Genomic DNA, 13,020 nt, shown 5'->3' on the forward strand with positions numbered 1-13,020 from the left:
ACTATTATGATTTTATCCACCTATCTTTATGTATATATAATTATGTCCAGCATTTTATGTCCAGCATTTTATCATCTCTAATTAATTCATTATATATGTTACTTTCATTTGGAACATTCATATATTGCTTTTTTGTATTTTTGCATTTACCGGTCCTATGTATTTGTCTACATTTTATGAGATTTTATAAATATTGTTTTTACCCTAGTGGCAATGATTTGCATTTTATATATATATATATGTATCATTTTATGCAGGTACAAATACTGTTTTTATTAGTATAGAATATTTTGGTTTAAACACCTAAACGTATGATTGATAATTAGGCAATGTATATAAAGAAGAACTGAAGCACTAGACACTATTATGTCTCTGATGAAGTAGGGCCCATTCCCTACGAAACGCGTAAGACAGGCGTCCCCGCAACACACGGGATCAGACGCATGTACCAGCAGCACCACTAATCTCCACACGCAGGACCTGTTTGGAAAGTACCGCCACCGGAGGCATCTGTCCTGCACGTCCCCTGAAGTGAGGCTCCTGCTCGGGACGTGCTCACAGACACAAGCCATCCTCACCGGCAGCTGTATATTGAATCATCACAATCCGTATCCATCCATAACAATCCGAAGGTCCTTGCTGTTATTTTTCTATGCATCAGTCTGGTAATGCACTTCTGAATCTAGTGTGACCTGTATTTTTATTATATTTAACTTTTTCCAAGTTATTTTAATATATTTAATAAACTGGCATTTTTTATATGAAGTGATCCAGTTTTATGCTTCAGTTTTCCAGCGATATATTGTTTCCATTTTTATTGCCTAAAGCTAACAGTTCCTTGTACTGTATAGCTTATTTGTTACTTCTATCTTTTACAAAGTATATTATTTGCAACAGGTATCATTTATCCCTCATGTTGTTTGGGATATAGACACCAGTTTCATACATATTTGTTGGTCATCCAGCAGAGAATTTGGTCTCTCATTTTTACCTTTTTGTATTTATTTATATATATATATATATATATATATATAAAAAACATTTTTTCTATTTATCACCCCCCTATATAGCACTGCTTTGCATGTTTGCACATTCTTAAAGGATATTTAAAGGTATAGCAGCATTCTCTTTGTATTTTTGCACATTTAAAGGGATATTCCGTTTATTTGAGATCTCCACTCATAGCACCTTTATTCACATTTTTGCACATTTATAGGGATACTTTGTCTATTCCAGATTTAAGGGCATAGTACCACATATTGTATCATATTGGGACACAGTGTATCACATCACTTTACCCTGGCACATAATAGTGACCCCACTGCACTTAAATTTATGGGCATTCATAAGGTTAAGGGCAACTGGCGAGGAGGGGATCTTAATAAATTATTAGGACAAAGTGAGATGAGATGGATATTTAACCTCGGGACTTTAAAACCCCGAGGTTTAAATATAGACTTCGAACTCTGCCATTTCATTTAAACAGGTATATTTTATCCACATATTTTTATTTTTATTTCCCATTTTACCACACATCACACATTCATTTGTTTGTCCTATATATATATATATCACAATATATATATATATATATAGTCATATATATATATATATATATATATATATATATCACACCCCCACTTAGGGGGGTATTACCCATGATCTATTCTGCACTATGAAGACCAGAGTATACAAATATAAATATAAACAATCACCACTGGACATATGTAATACCCATGAGGACATATACCTTAGTATATACCTATAACACTTTCACTTTAAATGTATTAAGCACTTTATAAGCACTATTAGCACTTTATAATTGCACATTTGTGTGGATATGCAACTATTATTATTGTCGTATAACCGCTCTCTCCTTCCCCCCTTTTTTTCCTTTTCTTTCTTCTCCTTTTTCCTTTTTCTCCTCCTTTTCTTCCTTCTCCTTTTCTACCTTTATTTTCTTTTTCTATATATTATATTTTATTTTTATATTTATTTTTATATCTTTATTTTTTATTTTCTTTTTATCTATTTTTTATTATTTTTTTATTATTATTCTCTCTATTTCTTCTATTTATTTAATTCATTTCCCCCCCTTTCTATCTGCACTAGTATATTCTTATTTTTATTGATTTTCAATCTACTCTCCCTTTTTCACCATTTCACCCTATTCCTTTCCCCATCTACATATCCCTTCATCTTTATCCCTATCTCATCTCTATTTCGTTTGAACTTGGCACATATCCCCACTTACAGGGAAGCTGTCAATCAGACCCCGGGGGGGGGGAGGAGCCAACGGACATGCCGACGCGCCTTATGGGCGGTACGCATCGACATGCCCGCGGACCACCCCCTCCCATACTCCAACCCTCCCTCCGACCTGCACGGAGTGGCGTTCACATGGGTCCATGACGTCACTTCCGCCAACCGCTCGGTCACCTCGAAACACACTTCCACCAACCACTACTGCCCACCAATGAAAATAATGGAAACACAAACAAATAAAGGCGCCGAGCACCCCCACCAATTAAAGGTACACACACATATCCCCCTATATAGGGAGAATGTAAACTCAATTGAGATTGGACAAAAAATATTTAACTCATTAAAGGGGAAGACCTAAAAGACATTTAAAAATGAAGATTCAGAGGACCAACATTACAGCTGACTGAAGAAGCTCTACTTTGAGAGTGAAACACGTATTGGCCATTTTAAAGGACTTTTATTGAGGACTTTTTATCAGATACATTTATTTTTATTTGCTGTATATCAATAAATTTGTTACTTTTTTCAAATTTTACTCAAGTCCTTTTTGGAGCCTCCTAAGAATCTTCATAGGGGTAGTACCACCCCCACTTGATTTGGTACAATACTTATACACCTAGAGCCGGGACCCACAGGCTCAGGACCAGGTGAGCACCCCATTTATTCACCTATATTTGTGTTTCTCCGCTGCCAAAATCTACACATTGGTCCATTCTCTTTTATGTTTTTGAGAATCTCTTCAAGCCGAAGTAGAAGGGTGGTGCTACCATTATAAGCACACAAGCCGTAATACGGAGCCAGTGTTATCCATATACAGGCTCCTTAAAATGTGAGTGTCCAAGTTCACTACGATATAACCACTATTGCTGCACTGCCACTTTATATACCATCTGCACTATATTGTATTCTTTTGTATTTTTTTAACATGTACTTGATACTGCACCATTGAACGGAATAACGTTTGGTAAGCTGTATATGTGTTTTAGCGCTCCACTTATAGGTGTAGGTCTCTTGTCACTTACACCGCACTATAATTGTCATATTTGTTTGGTGGAATTGAGGATATTTCCACACAAGTGTATAGAGCTGCTTGTAAATTATTTCTCACCTTTTAAAGCATTTTTTGTTACACACATTCCTCCGTAAAAAGAGGTAAACTGCGATTAGATTTTGTCAGTCAGCTCAGCTCGCGTCCGCACACACCGCGCGCATGCGCGGTAGTGCGCTCAGGACTTCATAGGGCGGCATGAATGAATCCAAATGGAAGCATCTGATTGCTCCCTGCTCGCGCCTGCCTATTTCGTCATTTTGACTAAATAGGGGGCGCGGCTTCACGAGGCTCCCGGCGCTGGAACCAGGTGAGTAACAAGGCTTGGCTGGAGAGTCCCTTTAATGGTGTAATCAGACGACCTAACTCAAAATGAGCGGTGGAGCCCCTTCCTGGTCTGAAACTGAAACGTGACCAACTTTTTGTTTGGTATCTTTTTCATTTTATAGTTTTAAAACGTCCATGATGCATTCAAAATGGAGGCACGTCCAAACCAGGAGACCATTTACTGGTTAATGAGCTCTGTTTGCTTTGGAATACAAAGCAAAATTTTCTAGCATTTTTCTACTGGTGAGAAAAGATCCAATCCTCCATAGAAATTAGACCACATTTGTTATATTTGTACGAAAATCAGAAAGTGCCTAGAAGCTATTCCGTAAGTACATTTACATTGAGATTCCAAAGCAAACAGCGAGTCTAGCTTCAAATGAAATCTGAGCTGTATTTATTTGATAGAAATAAGAAAATCATATTTGTGGGTACAAATTTATCTGACGGTAATGGAAATGTCTTTCAGAATCAGAAAGTAGAAGAAAAACCCATCAGGTTTGGGTAACCTCTAGAACTTTAACTGGAAACATCGGGACACCCATTATTTAACCAGCCTTGGAGTTATATTTTAAAGAAGATGGAATGCCGGGGAGTTATGACAGCAAGCTGCAAATCTACTGGTATCTACCAAATGGTATGAAAGCAGGGGGTGGTTAGCAATTGTAAATTGCAATTTGTGTGTTTGCCAGTGTGTATGTTTAGCTTTGTGTCAGTGTGTATCTCTGAATATGTGTGTGTGTCAGTGTGTATCTGTGTTTGTGTCAGTGTATCTATGTGTGTATCTGTGTGTCTGTCTGTCAGTGTGTATCTCTGTGTGTGTCAATGTATCTGTGAGTATGTATCTCTGTGTGTGTGGGTGTATCTGTGTGTGTCAGGGTATCTGTGTGTGTGAATGTGTATCTGTGAGTGTGTGTCAGTGTGTATCTGTGAGTGTCAGTGTGTATCTGTGTGTGTGCCAGTGTGTGTATGTGAAGGTATGTGTGTCAGTGTGTGTATGTGCGTATCTGTGTGTGTGTGTGTATGTATGGTTTATGTGCAGAGGCGGCTCTCTAATTAGGCGGTTTAGGCGGCCACCTAAGGCCTCACGCTGGCTGGGGCCTCGCGGCCGCCTAAACCGCCTGTGGGCAGACTGTGTCAGGTCCTCGGTCACTGACCGAGGACCTGACACCAGGAGGGGACCAGGCAGCTTGCCACCCTCAGCCTCACCACCCTCCCCACCACCCTCAGCCTCATCACCCTCCCCACCACCCTCAGCCTCCCTAACAGCCTCCCCACCACCCTCAGCCTCCCCACCCTCCCCACCACCCTCAGCCTCACTACCCCCCACCACCCTCAGCCTCCCTATTAGCCTCAACACCCTCCCCACCACCCTCAGCCTCACTACCGACCACCACCCTCAGCCTCACCACCCCCCACCACCCTCAACCTCCCCAAAACCTTCAGCCTCCCTACCACCCTCAGCCTCCCCACCCTCCCCACCACCCTCAGCCTCCCCACCACCCTCAGCCCCCCCACCACCCTCAGCCTCCCCACCACCCTCAGCCTCACCACCACCCTCAGCCTCACCACCCTCAGCCTCACCACCCTCCCCATCACCCTCACCCTCCCTACCCTCCCCATCACCCTCACCCTCCCTACCACCTTCAGCCTCAGCACCCTCCCCACCACCTTCAGCCTCAGCACCCTCCCCACCACCTTCAGCCTCACCACACTCCCTACCACCCCACCACCCTCATCACCCCCCACCACCCTCATCACCCCCCCCACCACTACCCTTCCTCACCACCCTCAGCATCACCCCCCACCATCCATACCACCACCCCCCTACCCCAACCACCCGTAGCATCACCCCCTCACCATCCTCAGCATCACGCCCCACCCCCGTCAGCCTCACCCCTCACCACCCTCAGCCTCACCCCCACCCCCCTCAGCCTCACCCCCTCACCACCCTCAGCCTCACCCCCTCAGTCTCACCCCCTCACCACCCTCAGCCTCAACCCCCCTCCTTCTCACATCACCCCCCTCACTCTCACATCAACCCCCCCTCACTCTCACATCAACCCCCCTCACTCTCACATCAACCCCCCCTCACTCTCACATCAACCCCCCCTCACTCTCACATCACCCCCCCTCCTTCTCACATCACCCCCCCCCTTCTCACATCACCCCCCCCTCCTTCTCACATCACCCCCCCCTCCTTCTCACATCACCCCCCTCCTTCTCACATCACCCCCCTCCTTCTCACATCACCCCCTCCTTCTCACATCACCCCTCTTTCCCTCTCACCATCACCCCCCTCACACCATCACCCCCCTCACACCATCACCCCCTCACACCATCACCCCCCTCACACCATCACCCCCCTCACACAATCACCCCCCTCACACCATCACCCCCCATACACACAACACACTTCAAGCAGCTACCCCATACACATACGGTCTCAGACAAAAACACAAACATGCTCACAGAGACATACATTCTCACACACAAGGATACTCTCTGTCAGACACACTCTGAGGCACATACACAGGTACACTGTGCATCAATGTGTATATGTGACACTTTTTTGTTAGTGGGGCCTCATGTTTGAGTTTCGCCTAAGGCCTCATAAAGTCTAGAGCCGCCTCTGTTTATGTGTGTGCCAGTGTGTGTATGTGTATCTGTGTGTATAGGTAAGTATGTGTATATGTATGCCAGTGTGTGTGTATCTGTGTGTCAGTGTGCATGTGTAGGTATGTGTGGAACTATGTGCCAGTGAATGTATCTGTGTGTGTGTGTGTGCCAGTGTGTGTATGTGCAGATATGCGTGTGTGTATCTGTATGCCAAAGTGTGTATGTGTGTATCTGTGTGCCGGTGTGTGTATGTGTAGTTCTGTGTGTGTGTGCCTGTGTAGGCATATGTTTGTACCTCTGTGTGTATGTGTCACTGTGTGTACATGTGTGTATCTGTGTGTTATTGTATTTCCATGTCTCTGTATGTGTGGCCGCATATGTGTACAGCCTCCTATCCCCTACTAGAGTTTCCTTTTTTCTCCACTACAGCACTTTTCACACCACCACAGCTCGCCACCAGTGTCCCTCCTGATATTTGGTTCTGGATCCGCCCCTGTCTCCAGTCGCCACTCCGCAGATGGCTACTAGAGGTGCTTCCTGGGGGAGTGCTGCACAATGTGCAAAACTAACATTTATTCCATGCATCTCTATGAGGAGATGCTGATTGACCTGGATGCTGTTTTGTTCCGCCCCCTGCCCCACCTCCTTGGAAATCTCAGCTAATCCAATACTTTCCTATGGAAAAGCATTGTGATTGGCTCAGGGACAGAGCGAACAGCAGCAGACTGGAATAAAGGTAAGATTTTACTATATTTAGGGGGGGAAAGGAAGAACCAGGAGGAAGCCAGATAGTGATTTTAACACTATAGGGTCAGGAATAGCTGCAAATCTACTGGTTCTTATCGACAATTACACAATTACTTAGTTCCTGAAGTTGAAAATACCGAAGTCCATCAATTTTGACATTTGCCGGAGCTATAAAAGTATGCAGAGCAGAGAAAAATGAAATAAAATGTACTTTAACAGCTTAATGTTTTCCATCTTAGGTTCTTTTCCATTTGTATTAATAAAAAAACTAAACAACAATTTCTGCATTTTTGAGTCTTTAGAATTTTTTCAACTTCTATTACATTTAATCTGATTGTCCTTTTGCTTATTTTTATGACATTACTCATCGTTTTAAAATAATCACTCTTTCACGTTTTCTTTTTTTCCCCTAACTGTGTATATTTATTCAGTAACATGAAATACAGTTTATTTCTTATGCATTTTTTTTCTTTAACGAAAACGACTCTTTTATTGCAAAATGTCGGCAATAATTGTTTTAGCATTTGTTCAGCTGTCAAGGATTTGTTGAGTCTAAAATGGCAAAATAGGGGGTTTAGGTTTATTTACTAAACAACGAATTGTGGGTTACCCGACAGTGGAATTGCAAATGTTAGGCTGCATTAGCTAAACTGGAACAAAATTTCTAATACTTAAAGGGTTACTCCAACCACCAGGATCACTTCAGTGATTTGAAGTTGTGATGGTGGTAGGAATCTGTACGTGCATCGTTTCTGCTTAAAATGTTGCACACACAAAGCAATCTGCATTTTTGTGCTAGAGGTTAGTAACACCCTCAGCACACGTGACTTTTGCAGCCCAGAACTGTGCACGTTGACAATGCATGTATTGGATGCTTGCAAAGAGAAGCATGTTCTCCTCCTACCTCTCTCCCTCCTTTAATTAGCTGAGCCTTCCCCACCTTCCGATCCCCTCAAGAGAACTTGTTGTGACAGTACTAGTCACCATCGCCTGGGGTTTCATACAGACATTTTATGTAGGACCCTGGACTATTCCTATGTTTAAGTCACCCTGTGTCCATTGTGGGTGCAGGGTGTGTGTGTGTATAATGTGATTGTTTGGGGTTACATGTTAGTGTTTTTTGTACTGTCTTGCTTGACTTAAAGGTAAGTCAAGCAAGTCAAGACAATGTAATAGAACAGCAGGAAATGCTAGCAGAATGCTTGGTTGTATAGGGAGAGGTATTAGCAGTAGAAAGTGGGAAGTGCTCATGCCATTGTACAGAACACTGGTGAGACCTCACTTGGAGTATTGTACACAATACTGGAGACCGTATCTTCAGAAGGATATTGATACCTTGGAGAGAGTTCAGAGAAGGGCTACTAAACTGGTTCATGCAGGGCCGGCGCTTCCTGTAAGGCGAACTAGGCAGCCGCCTAGGGCGCCATATAAGAGGGGGCGCCCTGCGCCCCCATCGCCGGCCCTTTAAATACTGCAGCAGCCTGAGCGCTCTATAAAGAGCGCTCAGGCGGCTGCCGCACTGCCTCACCTCCCCTTCCTGTAGCGTGGCCGAGCTCCTCTCCGGTCCGCGCCCCGGCCGGACTGACAGGAAGTGCACACTCAGTGTGCACTTCCTGTCAGTCCGGCCGGGTACAGGAAACACAAGCTCCTGTACCACGGACCGGAGAGGAGCTCGGCCACGCTACAGGAAGGGGAGGTGAGGAAAGGTAGGGGGGAGGTGAGGAGAAGGGGGGGGTTGGGTAGGAGAAAATTACAAGAAGGGAGGGGGGGAGGAGAAAATTACAAGAAAGGAGGAGAAAATTACAAGAAGGGAGGAGAAAATGACAAGGAGGGAGGGGGGAAGGAGAAAATTACAAGGAGGGAGGGGGGAGGAGAAAATTACAAGGAGGGAGGGGGGAGAAAATTACAAGGAGGGGGGGAGGAGAAAATTACAAGGAGGGAGGGGGGAGGAGAAAATTACGGGGGGGAGGAGGAGAAAATTACAGGGGGGGAGAAAATTACAAGGAGGGAGGGGGGAAGGAGAAAATTACAAGGAGGGAGGGGGGAGGAGAAAATTACAAGGAGGGAGGGGGGAGGAGAAAATTACAAGGGGGGGAGGAGAAAATTACAAGGAGGGAGGGGGGAGGAGAAAATTACGGGGGGAGGAGGAGAAAATTACAGGGGGGGGAGAAGCGAAAATTACAAGGAGGGAGGAGGGAGAAGCGAAAATTACAAGGAGGGAGGAGGGAGAAGAGAAAATTACAAGGAGGGGGGAGAAGAGAAAACTACAAGGAGGGGGGAGAAGAGAAAACTACAAGGAGGGAGAGGGGGGGAGAAGAGAAAACTACAAGGAGGGAGAGGGGGGGAGAAGAGAAAACTACAAGGAGGGAAAGGGGGGAGAAGAGAAAATTACAAGGATGGGGGAGAAGAGAAAATTACAAGGAGGGAGGGGGGAGAAGAGAAAATTACAAGGAGGGGGGAGAAGAGAAAATTACAAGGAGGGTTGGAGAAGAGAAGATTACGGGGAGGGGAGAAGAGGAGAAGGGTGTCAGGATCGGGACAGGGATCCAACACGCAGAGTACAAAGAGTGGAAAGGTACGTATACCGGGCCTTAGAATGGCCGGACTAACGTACCGAGAGTAAAGAATAGTCAGAGACAAGCCGAGGTCGAGGGAACGAGAAGACAGATAAGAGAGAGACAAGCCGGGTCAAGGGATAACAGAGAAACAGGGTAGTACAACGAGCCGAGTCAAAACCAAAAGAGCAAACTAGAATACCAGAGCACTGAGTGACTAGACAAGCTAGAACCACGACAGGGCAATGAGCTGAAGTGAGAAGTAAGCTTAAATACCCTGGCTCTGGATAGTAATCACGCCTCTGACAAGTACCGATTGGATATCGGACACTTGAGTGACAGGTCGCTCGTGATAGCGTCATGACGTCACGTATTGAGCGTCCTGCTAGAAAAGGACGTGGATTCCTCGCGGCCGGTGTTTAAGTGACTGGATGAACCGCGAGGAACGGAGGAAACAGCTCGCCTGGACGGATAAACCACCAAGTCTCTACCTCCCTTAGAGGTAGAGGCCTCAGGTACCCTGACAGTACCCCCCCTCTCAGATACGCCCACCGGGCGGAATGAACCGGGGCGAGATGGGAAGCGGAGGTGAAATGCTCTGCGAAGGCGAGAAGCATGAACGTCCTCCTGAGGTACCCAACTCCTCTCCTCAGGACCATAACCCCTCCAGTTGACCAGATATTGCAATTTTCCCCTTGAAATTCTGGAGTCAATGATGGAGCTGACCTCGTACTCCTCCCGACCCTCCACCTGAACAGGACGAGGTGAGGAGACCTTAGAGGAGAATTTGTTGCAAATAAGAGGTTTCAACAAGGAGACATGAAAGGAGTTAGGAATGCGTAAGGCAGGTGGCAGAGCAAGGCGATACGCAACCGGATTGATACGAGTGAGAACCCTGTAAGGACCTATGTAGCGAGGAGCAAATTTCATAGATGGAACTTTTAGGCGAATATTCTTGGTACTCAACCATACCCTATCCCCCGGAACAAAAACAGGAGCCGCTCTTCTATGCTTGTCAGCGTGTTTCTTGAACAGCGAGGAACTATGTAATAGAATTTGCCGAGTCTGATCCCATAATTTCTTCAGGTTGGCGACATGATCATCAACCGACGGTATCCCCTGAGAAGAGGAAACCGAAGGAAAAATCGAAGGATGAAAGCCATAGTTCATGAAGAAAGGGCTAGAGCGAGTTGAATCGCAAACAAGGTTATTGTGTGCGAACTCTGCCCAAGGAATCAGACCGACCCAATCGTCCTGGTGTTCGGAAACAAAGCAACGCAGATACTGTTCGATCTTTTGATTAGTACGTTCAGCAGCTCCGTTAGACTGAGGGTGATAGGCAGAGGAGAAGTTCAATTTGATGCCCATTTGAGAACAAAAGGATCTCCAGAAACGTGAGACAAATTGAGAACCTCTATCAGAAACAATCTCTGAAGGGATCCCATGTAGGCGAAAAACTTCTCTCGCAAAAATCTCCGCCAATTCAGGGGAAGTCGGAAGTTTAGGTAATGGCACGAAATGAGCCATCTTGGTAAATCTATCCACCACCGTGAGAATAACAGTCTGTCTTTTGGAAGCAGGCAAATCAACGATAAAGTCAATGGACAAACAGGACCAAGGTTTCTCAGGAATGTCCAAGGGGTGTAACAGGCCACATGGGGATGCATGAGATAGTTTAGTCTTGGCACAAGTCTCACAAGCTGCGACGAACTCCTCAATATCCTTACGAAGTGAAGGCCACCAGAAATCCTTGGATATCAGAGAGTACGTCTTGCGAATACCAGGATGACCAGCTATTTTACTTTCATGAAAACATTGTAAGAGCTCCAGTTGAAGTTCAGGAGGAACAAAGTTTCTTCCCTCAGGAGTGTTTCCGGGAGCTAGATGTTGTGACTTCAAGATCTGGTCAAGTAGCGGGGAATGAATTTTGAGACTGGTATTAGCAATAATATTGCATTTGGGTACAATGGAAGACAAAAGTGGTTCAACTGAAGCAGAAGGTTCATATTGGCGAGATAGCGCATCGGCTTTAGAATTCTTTGACCCAGGTCTGTAAGTCAGAACGTAATTGAAATGGGTAAGAAACAACGACCAACGAGCCTGCCTGGAGGACAGACGCTTGGCCTCTCCGATATAAGACAAGTTTTTGTGGTCTGTCAGGATGGTAACAGGATGTAATGTACCTTCCAATAAATGTCTCCATTCTTTCAAAGCCTTGATAACCGCTAGTAATTCTCTGTCACCAATGTCATACCTGCTTTCAGTACCGGTCAATTTTTTAGAGAAAAATCCACATGGATGTAATGGTTTATCAACACCCAACCTTTGGGATAGAACAGCACCTAAACCAGTCTCTGATGCGTCTACCTCGAGCAAAAATGGCAGAGAAGTGTCAGGGTGAACTAAAATTGGAGCGGAAGCGAAAAGCTCCTTGAGAGTTTTGAACGCAAGGAGAGCTTCAGTAGTCCAATTCTTAGTGTCAGCCCCCTGTTTGGTCATGTTAGTGATAGGTGCAATAATGGAAGAATAGCCCTTAATAAAGCGCCTATAATAATTGGAAAAACCAATAAATCTCTGTATGGCTTTAAGACCTGTGGGTAAAGGCCACTCTAGAATGGATTGGAGCTTATCCGGATCCATCTTAAACCCCTCCCCAGAGATCACATAGCCGAGAAAGGTTACCTGGGTTTGATCAAAGCTACATTTCTCCAACTTGCAGTACAAGCCATGCTGGAGAAGCTTGTGCAAAACCCTCCTGACTTGTTTGTGATGAATCTCAATGTCACTAGAATGAATGAGTATATCATCTAGGTATACAATGACGCACTCTTGCTGAAATTCCCTAAGAACCTCGTTAATCAGATCTTGGAATACTGCTGGTGCATTGCATAACCCAAAAGGCATGACGGTATATTCATAGTGGCCATATCGAGTATTGAATGCCGTCATCCACTCATGTCCCTGCTGGATTCTCACCAAGTTATATGCCCCTCTGAGGTCTAATTTGGTGAAAATTGTAGAGCCCTTCAAACGATCGAAGAGTTCGGTGATCAAGGGAATCGGGTAGGCATTTTTAATGGTTATCTTATTCAGGCCTCGATAATCAATACAAGGTCTCAAAGAACCATCTTTCTTTTTAACAAAAAAAAATCCAGCCCCGGCAGGGGAGGAGGACCTCCTGATGAATCCCTTGTCTAAATTCTCGTGAATATATTCCTCTAGGACTGAGTTCTCCTTTATAGATAATGGGTATACATGACCTCTGGGAGGCATGGTACCAGGGAGTAGGTTAATTTTGCAATCAAAGGACCTGTGTGGGGGTAAGGTATCGGCTTTCTTTTTGTCAAATACTGCCTTTAAATCTAGATACTGAGACGGAATTTGTGTCTCTGTAGGATTGTCAGAGGTATTCGATGTATTAGTTAACCCAAGAGGTAAGACCTTCCGCAAGCATTTTTC

This window comes from Pelobates fuscus, chromosome 5 (genome assembly GCF_036172605.1).
Source record: "Pelobates fuscus isolate aPelFus1 chromosome 5, aPelFus1.pri, whole genome shotgun sequence".
Lineage (NCBI taxonomy): Eukaryota > Metazoa > Chordata > Amphibia > Anura > Pelobatidae > Pelobates > Pelobates fuscus.